This window comes from Pan troglodytes, chromosome 6, assembly GCF_028858775.2.
Source record: "Pan troglodytes isolate AG18354 chromosome 6, NHGRI_mPanTro3-v2.0_pri, whole genome shotgun sequence".
NCBI classification, from domain to species: domain Eukaryota; kingdom Metazoa; phylum Chordata; class Mammalia; order Primates; family Hominidae; genus Pan; species Pan troglodytes.
Genome location: NC_072404.2, coordinates 86,349,326 through 86,365,046, shown reverse-complemented (window position 1 = coordinate 86,365,046; position 15,721 = coordinate 86,349,326). Strand labels below are relative to the sequence as shown.

The following is a 15,721-nucleotide window of genomic DNA, read 5'->3' as shown; positions in this document are numbered from 1 at the left end:
CAGCGTGGTCCCCAAGGAGTCCCCCGACCCACAGCCCTGTCTGTCTCTCCCTCCTCCAGGTGCCAGGGTCATCTTTATAACAAAGCATCCAAACTGTGACTTTCCTGCCCTGCAGGAGGGTGAGAGACATTGGGGAAGGGACCCAGACCCAAGCACGCATTGCCAGGCAGGACTTCAGTGACCCAGGAGCCAGGCAGCCCTGAGGGTGAGGTTTGGCCCTGTTTCTGGTTGACTGTGCGGCTCAGGGCCACTGGATCCCCCTTTCTGGTCCCAAATGGTGACATGTAACATGGTGACAATAAACCTTGTTTAGGGTGAGCTGTTGGGGCCGCAGAGAGGGAGACTGAGGCCTGAGACCCAGGACGCTGTCCTTTGGGGTAGGCTGCACAGCCGCCAGGGGGCACTGTGGCCTCAGAAAGGCACAAAGGCCGCAGGCTGTGGGCAGTGCCAGGGAAATGGTATGTGCGGCCTCCTCCGTGGACTCATCCCTGACTGCGTGGCCTGCTGACCGGCTGTCATATCTGCCCTGGCTGGGCTCAGTGTCCTGGGCCAGGATGGGGCAGCCCAGCCTCACCCCCACATGCTCCTGGGTTCCCACTGCACACCAAGTCCTTAAAGATGAGTCAGAAAAGACGATTCACATTTTACAGTCAAAGAACGGAGGCTTCCCGACCTGGGACCAAACCCAAGGCATCCACCCCCAGCTCTGTCTAAGCCCTTGCCCACACCAGACTCTTGCCTCGTTCAGGCCCCGAATGGATTTATTTTATTTTATTTTATTGAGACAGAGTCTCACTCAGTCACCCAGGCTGGAGTGCAGTGGCTCCATCTCGGCTCACTGCAACCTCCGCCTCCAAGGTTCAAGCAATTTTCCTGCCTCAACCTCCTGAGTAGCTGGGATTACAGGCACCTGCCACCATGCCCAGTTAATTTTTGTATTTTCAGTAGAGACGGGGTTTAGCAATGTTGTCCAGGTTGGTCTCAACCTCAAGTGATCTGTCCGCCTCAACCTCCCAATGTGCTGGGATTAGAGGTGTGAGCCACCGCACTGGGCCCCTAAATGGATTTCTTCCTTCAGACATTCACTGAGCCCCTGGGTCCCTGGCAGGAAGGTGGTATCTGTGGAAGTGAGGAGGGGATGAGGGAAGAGGCAGGACCTGAAGGCAGGACCCGGCCTTGGAGGGAGGACTGTTGGAGGCAGGGTTGGGGCTGGCCCTGGGCCACCTGCAGGGACTTTAATGAGACCCCAAAGGGGAGAGGTCCAGAGAGACGATAAATACCATGCCCTCCTGGCCTGAGTACAGAGTCCTTGGGTCCTGGCCTGTGGGGTGGGATGGCAGAGACGGCCACTCATGCTTAGGATGGGAGGTGGACAGCGGTTGTGAGATGTAGGGAGAGGAAGCCACCAGAAAGCTAATGGGGCCTTGGGTCACATTAATAGAGGTGAAGGTCCTGGACCAAGGGAGGGGATGCTTCAGTTTGGCCACAAACAGGAGCACATCCAAGAACCGTGCTGGGACCATGGGGACAGACTCCTGGGATAAAAAGAGGGCGTTAAGCTCCAACAGGGCTCAGGGAAGCCACATTCCACCTCAGGGATGAGGGCCCGGGGGACAGAGAGACAGGGCTGAGATGGAGAACCTTTGCAGAGGTGACTTTTGCCCGGCCAGAGTGAGCCCTTTTCCCTGGAGGTGTGTGCCTGGCAAGAGGGGTGGATAAAAAGCTGCTGAGATGATTCCTTGCACTGCCTGTTTTATCTGCCCCCAGTCTGTGACCACCCCAGTGTGGTCTTGGTCAGGTTCCTGGGGTGGCAGCAACTTGCAGCTCCCAGCACCATCCGTGGGCACCAGGGAGATGATGGGGTGCGTGGGCCTGGTCCCCGTGCACTTGTTCCTGTGTCTGCTACTGCAGGGGTGGGCACACAGTCCTGCCGTGTATATAGGTGACATTCTGTGCAGGTGTGAGCACCCTGGCTGCAAACCCTCTATCCTAGGCTGCCCCAGTTCCCAGCTGGTGGCCTGCTATCCTGGAAAAGGCCCATGTGTTAAGCTGGCCTGGAGGCCTGGCCATTGGCACTGCTGCAGATGCTCTGGGCACTGGGTTAGCTCCTGAGGGGATCTGAGGGTGCAGGGCTGAGTGGTTGGGGGAGGCCATCCCTGAAGAGGTGGCTTGGGGTGATAGGAGCACAGGCCAGTTGCACGGGCAGCAGAATTGGGGGATGGCTGCTCGTGAGGCAGAGAGAACAGGCTGGGTAAGACAGGGCAGCAGAGGCTGGCAGACGGTGAGACTGGAGGGAAGGCTGTGGGTAGAGGGGGGTGGACAGAGAACTGGAGGCTGCAGGGGACAGGATCTGGACACTGTCCCAGAGCCCAGCTGGATCCCAGCAGCAACCAGAGCTGTGCTTTGAAACTGTCACTCCACGCTGGGAGGAAGCGAAGGCCAGGAGACTGGCTGTGCGGGCTTCCCCCAGAGAGGGGCCTCAGTTAGATGTACTTAGAGAAGGACAGGGCCTCACCGGCCATGGGAGGGTCCCCTATCCCCCACCGGCTGCCTCACCCTGCCTTCTCTGCTGGAGGCTGGAACACGCAGGTGGGGAAGCTGGGGTGACATCTCTGGTGGCCACTTGATGTCAAGTCCAGAACCGGGCTTGCATTCTGGCCCTGCCTTTTATGAATTTCACGACCTTCGGCAAGTTCTTCAACCTCAGGAGTACAGGGCTCTGGGGCGAGGCCACAGAAGGAGCTGGAGAGAGAGCTGTGGACCCCATTGCTGTACAGAACCCAGGTGGGGAGGCCCGGGCCTGGCCCCCTGTGGGGGAAGGGGTGGGCAGCTGGCTGGCTCGGTTCTGGTAAGCACGAAGGTGCTTGTGAACAGCTAAGGGCATGTGTGCGGTGGGGTTTGGACCTGTGGACCTGAGGCTGGATATGCTGGTTGAGGAGATCTAGGGCCCCAACGGTCAGAGCTTGGAAGCGTTTGGGGGGCTTGGAAGAAGACAGTAAGATGAGGGAAAGTTTGGAACTTCTTAGAGACTTGTTCGATGGTTGTGACCAAAATGCTGTAATGAGTTAAGACTTTGGGAGTGGGCGTGGTGGCTCATGCCTGTAATCCCAGCACTTTGGGAGGCCGAGGCGGGCAGATCACCTGAGGTCAGGAGTTTGAGACCAGCCTGGCCAACATGGCGAAAACTCGTCTCTACTAAAAATACAAAAAAAAAAAAAAAAAAAATTAGCCGGGCATGGTGGCGGGCGCCTGTAATCCCAGCTATTTGGGAGGCTGAAGCAGGAGAATGGCTTGAACCTGGGAGGTGGAGGTCACAGTGAGCTGAGATGGCACCATTGTACTCCAGCCTGAGCAACAAGAGTGAAACTCCATCTAAAAAAAAAAAAAAGACTTTGGGGTACTGTTGGAAAGGCATGATTGTATTTTGCAATGTGAGAAGGACATGAGATTTGCGTGAGGGGGCAGGGGTGGAATTATATAATTTGGATATTCATCCCTGTCCACATCTCATGTTGAAATGTAATCAAGCCAGGTGCAGTGGCTCTTGCCTATAATTCCAGCACTTTGGGAGGCTGAGGAGGGAGGATCACTGGAGCCCAGGAATTCGAGACCAGCCTGGGTAACATGGAAAAACCCTGTCTCTACACAAACAACCAACCAAACAAACAAAAAAACCCACACAAAAAATTAGCTGGGTGTGGTGGTGTAGCTGTAGTCCCAGCTACTAGGGAGGCTGAGATGGGAGGATCACCTGAGCCCAGGAGGCAGAGGTTGCAGTGAGCTGTGATCACACCACTGCACTCTTGCTTGGGTGACAGAGTGAGACCCTGTCTCAAAAAAAAAAAAAAAAGTAATTAATCCCCAGTGTTGGAAGTGGGGCCTGGTGGGAGGTGTTTGGGGAACAGGGCGGGTCCCTTGTGGCGCGGTGCTGTCTCTGAGATAGGGATCTGGTTGTTTAAGGAGCGTGGCACCTCCCCCACCCCCATTCTCTCTCTCTTCCTCCTGGCCTCGCCATGTCTCACACCTGCTCCCACTTCGCCTTCCACCATGAGTAAAGCCTCCAACGCCTCCCCAGAAGCCAAACCGACACCAGCGCCACGCTTCTGGTACAGCCTGCAGAACCATGAGCCAAAGAAACCCCTTTTCTTGATAAATTACACAGCCTCAGGTATTTCTCTATACAATGCAAGAACAGCTCATACAGAAAATCAGGGGTGGTGGACAGGTCCTGAGACAGTGCTGCTGTGAGGTGGCCAGAGCTTCAGGGGGTGATCCACAAAGGGGGTCCCGCAAAGACCCTGAGAAGAGGCGGCAGGAGGCAGGGGAGACACCAGGAGGATGCAGGTGAAGGCACCAAGATGAGGCAGAAGGGTCAATGAATACGGAGGGTCAGGGGGTCAGAAACTACAGAGAGGCTGAGCGAGGCGAAGGTGTTGTCGTCGAGGTGGTGGGGGCATGCAGGGCTGCAAGGCACAGCCCGATGGGCAGAAGTGGTGGAAGAGCAGTAACGTGTGCCCGAGAGGGGAGCTTGAGAAGCATAGAGTGTGTGGAATGGACCATCTGCAACCCAGAAACCCAGGAGAGAGGGACAGATTTTGTTTAGGGGAGAGAGGGATGACAGGCGACGGGTGGATAAGTGAGCATGAGACAGGGAAAGGGGCTCAGAAAAGGAGTCTGTGGGGTAAGGGCCCAAGACGGTCCCCTTCCCCTCAGGAAAGACTGGGACCTCATCCTCTGGGAGAACCCACAAAGACATCCTAGAGGGGGCACCTCACAGAGGGGAGGAGGGAATCAAAGCATCTTTAAGGTCAAGACTTCAGGAGGGCCCGGTGCGGTGGCTCACGGCTGGAATCCAGCACTTTGGGAGGCAGAGGTGGTAGCATCGCTGGAGCTCAGGTGTTTGAGACCAGCACGGGCAACATGGCAAAACGTCATCTCTACAGAAAAATACAAAACTTAGCCGGGCATCGTGGTGTGCACCTGTGGTCCCAGCTACTCAGGAGGCTAAGGCGGGAGGATCGCTTGAGTCCAGGAGTTCCAGGCTGCAGAGAGCTACGATTGCACCACTGCACTCCGGGCTGGGTGACAGAGCAAGACCCTGTCCCTCTCTGCACCACGCCCAAAAAAAGTCTAGGCATGATTTCTGACTGCAGAAGGATTAAATGCAGAGACTTATCATAGCGAGGCCAGCGGTGTTGTACCTATGGTTTTCCTGAAGGCGCGAGGGGCCCCTGTCTTTTTATTTTTTATTTCTTTTGAGACGGAGTTTCACTCGTCACCCAGGCTAGAGTGCAATGGTATGATCTCGGCTCTCTGCAACCTCTGTCTCCCAGGTTCAAGTGATTCTCCTGCCTCACTCTCTCAAGCAGCTGGGATTACAGGCATGCACCACCATGCCTGGCTTTTTTGTATTTTTAGTAGAGACAGAGTTTCATCACGTTGGCCAGGCTGGTCTCGAACTCCTGGCCTGAGTTGATCCACCCGCCTCAGCCTCCCAAAGTGCTGGGATTACAGGCATGAGCCACACGCCCGCCTGCCCCTGTCTTATTAAATCACTTGCAGGCCAGGTAGGAATGGTGGAGACGCTCGGTGCACATGGTATCTCTGCTAGGAGGACACTGAGGGGGCCAAGCTGCTGCCTCATCCACCCCTCCCTGCCTCTGCACCTGTAGATCCTGCAGGTAGCCTCAGGTGACCACTGAGCCCCCCCCGGCCGGCTCCCCATGCCTGCAGGTGCTGGCCCCCACCCCTACGCAATGGGGTCTCCAGCAATGCCACCCTCTCCTGCAGCACCGGCTCTTGCCTTCTACATGCATGCAAGCATGTTCTCCTAGCAGGCATGTACACATGCACACACGCCCCTTCCCTTGACCCCACTCTGGCAAAACTCCTTGAAGAAGCTGTCTCTTCTCAAGCATCTAATTCCGCTCCTCCAATTCCTCAAGCCCTTCCCATCAGACTCTGCCACCCCTCACGCTGACTGTCCTTGCCAAGGTCCCTAATGACCTCTGCACATTGCCACGTCCTTGTTTTTTGGCTCTCATCTGAGCTGCTGTGTTAGCAGCTAGTTTCCAGGTCACTGACCCTCCTGGGCCTCCTTCCCCGGCTGGCTGCTCTGCCCTGTTTCCTTGACTGGTCCTTGCCCTCCCTGCTAAGCTTCTTGCCGCTGCTGCACAGGGACCGTCCGCAGATGCCTCACTCTGCCCCCTCATCCGCTCTGGCCATGCGGGATGCCATTGACAAGCCGATGCCTCCCCAGTGTGGGACTCCAGTCCACGCCTCTCCTTGGATTTATCTTCTACTTGATCTTCTACTGGCATTTCAATCTTCACAGGTCTGAATTTCAGCCTGATCCCTTCCTCCCCAAGTCTGTACTCCCCAAGCCCAAGTGTGGACCCCTGTAGTCCAGCCTCGGGAGGTGACATCTGCAGGGATAGGCAGAGACCCCCTTCCCGGCCTGACCCAGCTCTCTGCGACCCTTCGGTGGCTCAGACCAAACCCCGGGAGGTAGCCTCACTCCTCTCCATCACTCCTGATGCTGAATCTGTCTTAAGTCTTTTTTTTTTTTTTTGAAACGGAGTCTCACTCTGTCACCCAGGCTAGAGTGCAGTGGCGTGATCTCAACTCACTGCAACCTCCACCTCTTCGGTTCAAGAGATTCTCCTGCCTCAGCCTCCTGAGCAGCTGGGACTACAAGCATGAACCACCACGCCTGGCTAATTTTTGTATTTTTAGTAGAGACAGGGTTTCACCATGTTGGTCAGGCTGGTCTTAAACTCCTGGCTTGAAGTGACCCACCCACCTCGGCCTCCCAAAGTGCTGGGATTACAGGCGTGAGCCACTGCCCCTGCCTTAAGTCTCATTTTTGGCTCTACTTTCAAAATATCTCCGGAATCCAGTCCCTTTTTACCACTGCTGCCACCTAGTCCGAGTCATGACCACCTCTCATTGCGATGATGGCATCAGCCTCCTCATTGGCCTCCCTCTGCAACCTATGATCTGGGCACCAAGCAGCAGCCAGAGAGAGCATTTTAAAAAGTTGGTCGGGTGCAACTGTCTCATGCCTGTAATCCCAGGACTTTGGGAGGCTGAGGCAGGAAGATTGCTTGAGTCCAGGAGTTTGAGACCAGCCTGGGAAACATAGCCAGACTGTCGCTACAAAAAATTAAAATATTAGCCGTGTGTGGTGGTGCACGCCTGTCCCTGCTACTTGGGAGGCTGAGGCAGGAGGATTGCTTGAGCCCAGGAGGTCAAGGCTGCAGTGAGCGATGATAATGCCACTGCCGTCTAGCCTGGGCAACAGAGTGAGACCCTGTCTCTTAAAAAAAATAGTGACCTTGTAGGGTGCAGTGGTTGCAAACAGCAGCCTCCTCAGTAAAGTACACAGTCTGTTTCTTTCTTTCTCTTTTTTTTTTTTTTTTGAGACAGATTTTTGCTCTTGTTGCCCAGGCTGGAGTATAGTGGTGTAATCTCGGCTCACTGCAACCTCTGCCTCCAGGGTTCAAGCAATTCTCCTGCCTCAGCCTCCCAAGTAGCTGGGATTACAGGCGCCCGCTACCATGCCCAGCTAATTTTTGTATTTTTAGTAGAGACAGGGTTTCTTCATGTTGGCCAGGCTGGTCTTGAACTCCTGACCTCAGGTGATCCACCCACCTTGGCCTCCCAAAGTGCTGGGATTATAGGCGTGAGCCACCACGGCCGGCCACACAGTCTGTTTCTTACATGGGTTGCCCTAAGGAACGTTGGAGACAATTCTTTCCACTGGACATTTGTGTCTCTGGCCTCGTGCTGTCTGTGGTCTAGGCACCAGGCAAGTATTCGGGGTGCCCTTGGAAAGCCCCAGGGTGTGACAGCCAGGGTTTATGTTGGCCAGGTCATTGTGTCTATCCGTACTAAGAGCAGAACCATGAGCGTGTGATTGAGGCCATATGCAGGGCCAAGTCTAAGTTCCCTGGCTGCCAGAAGATCCACAGCACAAAGCAGCGGGCCTTGACCAAGTTCAGTGTGGAAGAAATTGATCCCACATGGTGGCTGAGAAGCAGCTCATCTGGCATGGCTGGGGGGGTTAAACGCAGCCCCAGTTGTGGCCTCCTGGGTGAGCTTCTGAGGGCTTCCCCTGTGCTGACCCCTCCTTACTCACTCCTACCAATAAATCCTACTTCCTGTTTCCCCACCAGAGCCAGGACCCTCTGTTCAAACCCTCCAATGCCTCCCAGTTGACTCAGAGTAAAAACCAAAGCCTCAGCAATGGCCGACAAGGCCCCCATGCTCCGCCTCTCCTTGGTCTCTCTGACCTCATCACCTCCCACTCTTCCTCCTGGTCACGGTGCTGCGGCCATGCTGGTTTCCAGAGACATTTGCACCACGAGACCTTTGAACAGGCAGTTCCCACTGCCTAGAACGTCCTTCCTTCTCACATCTGCAGGGCTCGTTCCCTCAGCTCTGCCAGTACTGTTTAGAAGTTAACTTCTGGGCTGGGCGCGATGGCTCACGCCTGTTATCCCAGCACTTTGGGAGGCCGAGGCGGGTGGATCACCTGAGGTCAGGAGTTCGAGACCAGCCTGGCCAAGACGGTGAAACCCCGTCTCTACTAAAAATACAAAAATTAGCCAGGCGCGGTGGTGGGCGCCTGTAATCCCAGCTACTTGGGAGGCTGAGGCAGGAGAATCACTTGAACCTGGGAGGCGGAGGTTGCAGTGAGTTGACATCACGCCACTGCACTCTAGCCTGGGTGACAGAGCAAGACTCTGTCTCAAAAAAAAAAAAAAAAAAAGAAGTTAACTTCTGTCTGGGAATGGGGGCTCATGCCTGTAATCCCAGCACTTTGGGAGGCCGAGGCAGGCAGATCGCTTGAGGCCAGGAGTTCGAGACCAGCCCGGCCAATATGGTGAACCCCGTCTCTACTAAAAATACAAAAATTAGCCGGGCATGGTGATGCACGCCTGTAATTCCAGCTACTCGGAAGGCTGAGGCAGGAGAATCGCTTGAACCCCGGAGGTGGAGGTTGCAGTGAGCTGAGATCGCACCACTGCACTCCAGCCTGGGTGACAGAGTGAGACCCTGTCTCAAAAAAAAAAGAGAAAAAGATAATAAATTAAACAGAGAAGTGAACTTCTTAGGGAGGCCTACCCTGACCACCCGATTTAAAACTTTAACCCCCTTCGGCTGGGCCCAGTGGCTCACATCTGTAATCCCAGCACTATGGGAGGCTGAAGCGGGCAGATCACCTGAGGTCAGGAGTTCAAGACCAGAATGGACAACATGATGAAACTCCTGTCTCTACTAAAAATAACAAAAATTAGCTGGGCATGGCAGTGTGCACCTGTAGTCCCAGCTACTTGGGAGGCTGAGGCAGGAGAATTGCTTGAACCTGGGAGGAGGAGGTTGCAGTGAGCTGAAATTGTGTCACCGCACTCTAGCCTGGGCAACAGTGAGACTCCATCTCAAAAAAAAAAAAAAAAAAAAAAGCTAGGTGTGGTGGCTCGTACCTGTAATCCCAGTACTTTGGGATGCCAAGGCGGGTGGATCACTTGAGATCAGGAGTTTGAGACCAGCCTGGCCAATGTGGTGAAACCCCTGTCTCTACTAAAAATACAAAAATTAGCTGGACGTGGTGGCATGCACCTGTAATCCCAGCTACTTGGGAGGCTGAGGCAGGAGAATCGCCTGAACCTGGGAGGTGGAGGTTGCAGTGAGCCAAGATCACGCCACTGCACTCCAGCCTGAGCAACAGAGTAAGACTTCATCTCCAAAAGAAAAAAAAAAGTTTAACCCTTTTCACTTGCTCTTCCCATCCTCCTTATAACATTGATTACCTTCGAAGCAACTATCTCATTCACTTATTTATTACGTCTACTGTCTGTCCCTCCCACAAGAAGGTGAGCTCCTGGTTTGCCCTGTAATAACCCCAGCGTGTAAGGCAGCGGCCCACGGTCAGCCTTCGGTATGTATTAGCTCACGGGCGAGTGGATACTACCCCGCGGCAAGCATCTGTTTCCTCAGTTGGAAAGTTGCACCGGGATTCCCACAGCTGCAGGGTCTCCCAGGCTGGGGCACAGCTGGCCCTCTTTGCAATCCGTCTGATGTAAGCATCTACCACGGCTCAGTCCCACCCCATCACAGCCAAACCCAGAGGCCATGTGTGTTAGAGGAGACTAAAGACCCCAGGAGATGGGGCCTGGCCATGGGCAGCAAGACCCTGGCAGGGCCAGCCAGTCCTCTGCTGCTTCCACTGCCAGTAACTGCATAGGCCTCACTTGGATCCTTCCAGGCTCTGCCCTGCCACTGGGTGCTGGGTGAGTGGTTTTCCAGGTCTTCTCCCTGGGTCCTCTCAGTAACCCTGTGAGTTATCCGTCCATCCATCCATCCATGATGGAGTCTTGCTTTGTCGCCCAGGCTGGAGTGCAGTGGAGGTATCACAGCTCACTACAACCTCTGCCTCCTGGGTTCAAGCGATTCTCCTGCCTCAGCCTCCTGAGTGGCTACAGGTGCCTGCCACCATGCCTGGCTAATTTTTTTGTCTTTTTAGTACAGACAGGGTTTCACCATGTTAGCCAGGATGGTCTCAATCTCTTGAACTCGTGATCCACCCGCCTCGGCTCCCAAAGTGCTGGGATTACAGGCATGAGCCACCTACCTCTTATTTTTTCTATTGGAGACAGGGTCTCACTCTGTCACCCAGGCCGGAGTGCAGTGGTGCAATTATAGCTCACTGCAGCCTTGAGCTCCTGGGCTCAAGCGATCCTTCAGCCTCCCAAGTAGCTGGGACTACAGGCATGTGCCAGCACATCCGGTGAATTTTAAACATTTTCGTAGAGATGGGGGTCTTGCTATGTGTCCCAGGGTGGGTCTTGAACACCCGGCCTCAAGTGATCCTCCTGCCTTGGCTTCCCAAAGCCTTGGGATTACAGGTGTGAGCCATCGTGCCCGACCGAGTTTGGCTTTTTATATCCCCTTTACAGAGACAGAAACAGAAGCACTAGGAAGTTAAACTCATTTATTCTTTCAAAGATTTCCTGAGCATCGACTTAAGACTTGCTCACGGTCATCAGCCACTAAGAGACGCTGCTGGAATCCTGATACAGCCAGTGTCTCCTGACCACAGAGACACTGACGCCTCCCTGAACAATGGGAGGGTTGTCCTCAAATCCCGCTCCCTGGAGGCCACACCACTGCCCCAAATGGGAAGCTCTGCTATTACTTATCCATACTTGATTCTGCTTGAAAAAAAAAAAAAAGGGCTCTTCGTATGGGTATTATTTATTTTTCATTTTTTTGAGCCAGAGTCTCACTCTGTCGTCCAGGCTGGAGTGCAGTGGCGCAATCTTGGCTCGCTGCAACCTCTGCCTCCTGGGTTCAAGTGATTCTCCTGCCTCAGCCTCCTGAGTAGCTGGGATTACAGACATGCACCATCATGCCTGGCTAATTTTTGTATTTTTAGTAGAGATGGGGTTTCATCATGTTGGCCAGGCTGGTCTTAAACTCCTGACCTCAGGTGATCTGTCCACCTCAGCCTCCCAAAGTGCTGGGATTACAGGCGTGACCCACCATGCTCCACCAGGGCCCTTCCTGTTGGTATTCTAAGAGTCTGAATTTCTTGGAAAAGACAGGAACTTCAGCAATGCCTGCCTAAGGCTGGGCCCAGGCTGTGTCTCCCCTGTCTGTGGAGGCCGGTCACTCAACACTGTATGAGTCAGTTGCTAAGCAACGGCCCACTGGCCGGGAGCCCGGGCAACATCACGGTAGCTCTGTGGAGCCCTCCCAGTTCCCTGGTTGGGTCCGTACATGCAGGCCCAGGCCTCTGCCACCTCACAGGAATCAGTGATGAGCTGAAGTAGATACCAGCAAGCTGTGTGCCCCCAAAGCTGGCATGTTAGGACCGTGAGAGGAGCAGCATGCCCCCAGGCAGCCACTCAGAGGGGCTTTGTAACAGAAGCACACAGGACCATTGCAGACAATTCAAGTGCTCTAATATATCTCATCATCACGTCGCGCCACCCTGTCTACCTGCAATTGTGTTTCTTCAGAGCATCAAATAAGGTATGGTGGGTATGGTGGCTCACGCCTGTAATCCCAGCACTTTGGGAGGCTGAGGCAGGCAGATCACTTGAAGTCAGGAGTTCAAGATCAGCCTGGCCAACATGGTGAAACCCCATCTCTACTAAAAATACAAAAAAAAAAAAAAAAAAAAAAAAAGCCAGGTGTGGTGGCGGGCACCTATAATCCCAGCTACTTGGGAGGCTGAGGCAGGAGAATCGCCTGAACCCAGGCGGTGGAGGTTGCAGCGAGCCGAGATTGTACCATTGCACTCCAGCCTGGGTGACAGGGCCAGACTCCATCTTAAAAACAAAACGAAACGAAACAAATAACAAATAAGGGGCCGGGCGCGGTGGCTCACGCCTGTAATCCCAGCACTTTGGGAGGCCAAGGTGGGCAGATCACTTGAGGTCAGGAGTTTGAGACCAGCCTGGCCAACATGGTAAAACCCCGTCTCTACTGAAAATACTAAAAATTAGCTGGGCGTTGTGGCGCACACCTCTAAGCCCAGTTACTCGGGAGGCTGAGGCAGGAGAATTGCTTGAACTCAGGAGACAGAGGTTGCAGTGAGCCGAGATCACGCCACTAAACTCCAGCCTAGGCAAGAGAGACAGACTCTGTCTCAAACAAAAACAAAAGCAAGTAACAAGGTTCTGTTCAGACCCACTTAACTGCAGAGACGGGAGAAAGGTCAAGGCTGAACCATTTGCCTGGAATGGAGGCATCGCCCAATTGCAGTCAGAACATGAAATCTCACTCTTTTTCTGCCTCTGAAGCTGGCCCTGCAAAACCAGGTGCAACTGCAGTTTTGCTTAATTAAATCTCACTTTAGAAGCAGATGGGGAGGCCGGGCACAGTGGCTCACTCCTATAATCCGAGTACTTTGGGAGAACCAGGTGGGTGGATCTTCTGAGCTCAGGAGTTCAAGACCAGCCTGGGCAACATGGTGAAACCCCTTCTCTACAAAAAATTAGCCAGGCGTGGTGGTGCACACCTGTGGTCCCAGCTACTTGGGAGGCTGAGATGGGAGGGTTGCTTAAGCCTGGGAGGAGGAGGTGGTGACAGAGATCCTGTCTCAACTTTCTGAGGAAAAAGACTTTGAGCTAAGTGTTCCTTTTTTTTTTTTTTTTTCAAGATTTAGGGTCTTGCTGTGTTGCCCAGGCTGGAGTGCAGTGGTGCCATCATAGCTCACTGCAGCATTGAACTCCTGGGCAGAAGTGATCCTCCCACCTCAGCCTCCAGAGTAGCTAGGACTACAGGCACATGCCACCATGCCCAACTAATTTTTTATTTTTTGTAGAGATGGGGTCTCACTATGTTGCCCAGGCTGGTCTCAAACTCCTGGACTCAAGCAATCCTCCTGCCTTGACCTCCTCCCAAAGTGCTGGGCCTATAGGAGTTACAGGAATGAGCCACTGTGCCCAACTGTCCTTTCTTCCTTCCTTTCCTTCCTTCCTTTCTCTCTCTCTTTTTTTTTTTTTTAACATTTCTTATTTTAATTTAGTTAGCAGATCATGAAATACATAGGGGCATACCTAAACTAGCAAACAGAAAAATTAACCACATTAGACTTCAGTCTGTCAAATACCAAACTAGCAGAGTTCTTAGGGTTAATTTTTTGTTTGTTTGTTTTATTGAGACTGAGTTTCGCTCTATCGCCCAGGCCGGAGTGCAGTGGCGCAATCTCGGCTCACCGTAACTTCCGCCTCCCAGGTTCAAGCAATTCTCCTGCCTCAGCCTCCCAAGTAGCTGGGATTACAGGCACCCACCACCATGCCTGGTTAATTTTTGTATTTTCAGTAGAGACGGGGTTTCACCATGTTGGCCAGGCTGGTCTTGAACTCCTGACCTCAAGTGATCCACCCGCCTCGGCCTCCCAAAGTGCTGGGATTACAGGCGTGAGCCACTGCGCCGGGCCAGCTCTTAGGGTTTTATGCAGGCCTGTCCTATCTGAGGAGACCAGCATTTTGGGCAACTCTAGAGACACCCCCAGCCCTAAGTGACTGCATCAGACACGGGGCTGCCGAGGGCACCTGGCACTGGGGGGTGTCTCCATCCTATACTCTGGGTTCTCCCACTGGAGGAAGGATTGAATCCAGTTGAATTGGGAGAGGGGCTTACGATTCTGTATCACATGTGGACATTTCACAATCTGAAATCTCCAAATTAATACGCGACCAAGTCATCTCCCACTTCCACCAGACACACGTCGGCCTGGCAGACAGCTCTTTTCCAACCCAAGACGAGCAACAGCCTCTGAGTCACAACTGCGCGGAGAAGCCTAACAGCCACCTCTGCAGAGCTCTCCCCCCACGTCCAGCCCGAGCGCCATCTGGAAAGAGACTCTTCTCAGTAGCCCCATCATTCCAGAGACCTGCAAGCCACTGTCCCACTCGCAAGCATTAACTGGTGCCTTTCACTTGTCTTTCTGTTACATCAAGAGTCAGGGGCACAGTGAGATTCCCACACAGAAGGTTGAGGCCACGCCACTGACCAGCTGCAGGCCACACGGCAGAGGAGACTGGCCGTAGTCCTGGTCACCCGAGTGCCATCGATTGGGGCTGCCACCACCAGCCCAGTGCTGCACCAGCACTGGCCACCATTCCTGGTTCCCCACAGCAAGCCTATATGACAGGCGATGGTGTCTCCATTTTACAGACAAGGAAGCGGACGCCAGGGAGGGCAAGGGCTTGGTTCAAGGGTAGGCAAACAGTGCTGGTGACAACAGCAAGTAGGAACGCAGGCCCTGGTGAAGCCCTTCCTGTGAACCAGATGCAGACTGACAGAGCAGTGCCTGAGATCCCCATGTATCCTAGAACCACACGGTTTTCTGTGTGCCCGGAAGCCACACGCCCGAGGACCTGCGGACAGGTGCAAAGAGGACGACCTCGGGAACGGCGATTCTTGAGGTGCCCTTTGGACCCCGAATGACAGTGTTTGCTGCTCGTCCTCAGGCCAGAGCACTTTAAATAAAAAAAACCCTCACATTCTTGTGTTTGTATAAAAGATATTTACTTCAATTATCACACCTAGGGTGCTAGTGAATAATAATACATGGTGTGAGTCTCATACAGTGATATTGCTTCTCCGTATTATATAGGGACCGTTGTACAGTGCTGAGAACAAACATCGTATGGCTAACCAAAGACAGAGGGACAACACCAAGGGGCCGACGGGTGCCTCCCCCACCCCCACGCCAGCCAGGTCAACTTTGACTCTTAATGTAGACAAACAAATAGCAAGAAAATGTTACCAGAGAGATGTCACACAGCAACACACCAGAGGCATCTCAAAGCGATTTGTACAAAAAAAAAAAAAAAAAAAAAGACGCCTTTTTTTTTTTTCCTTTTTTCTTTTTTGGTCAATTGGGTCTCTGTGAGGATTGGAGAAAAAAATCTGTGATTGTGAGGATGAACAAACAAGCTCTAGAAAGATCTAAGACTTGGTGCGTTACAGAAAATATAAAATACTGCTAAAATGTAAGACGTGACAAAACGCTGGAGTGGGGGTGGGGTGGGGGGAGCTGAGCTTATAAAGAGTTTTCCGGAAGATTCCGCCACCCTGTGAGTGCGTCTTGTGCTGTTAGTAGTCTGGACAGGAGCGTGGTGCTACCCGCTCTCAAGGCAAGCAGCAAAGAGTTATTGCACAAACGCAAAGAACTAGGTCTCTTATTCAATGCAAAGGG

At 53.4% G+C, this 15,721-nt stretch overlaps 1 protein-coding gene and 1 long non-coding RNA gene across 8 annotated transcripts in view; one reads left to right on the top strand and one right to left on the bottom strand.

The window, feature by feature from the left end:
* The window catches only part of LOC747633 (probable E3 ubiquitin-protein ligase DTX2), a 147,841-nt gene that overhangs the window by 40,829 nt on the left and 91,291 nt on the right, over positions 1–15,721 (bottom strand). The gene's annotated exons all lie outside the window — the stretch shown is intronic.
* On the top strand, positions 11,714–15,105 carry LOC129135523 (uncharacterized). The gene is made up of 2 exons (XR_008536454.1): positions 11,714–12,039; positions 14,239–15,105. It is a non-coding gene; the product is annotated as an uncharacterized LOC129135523 (long non-coding RNA).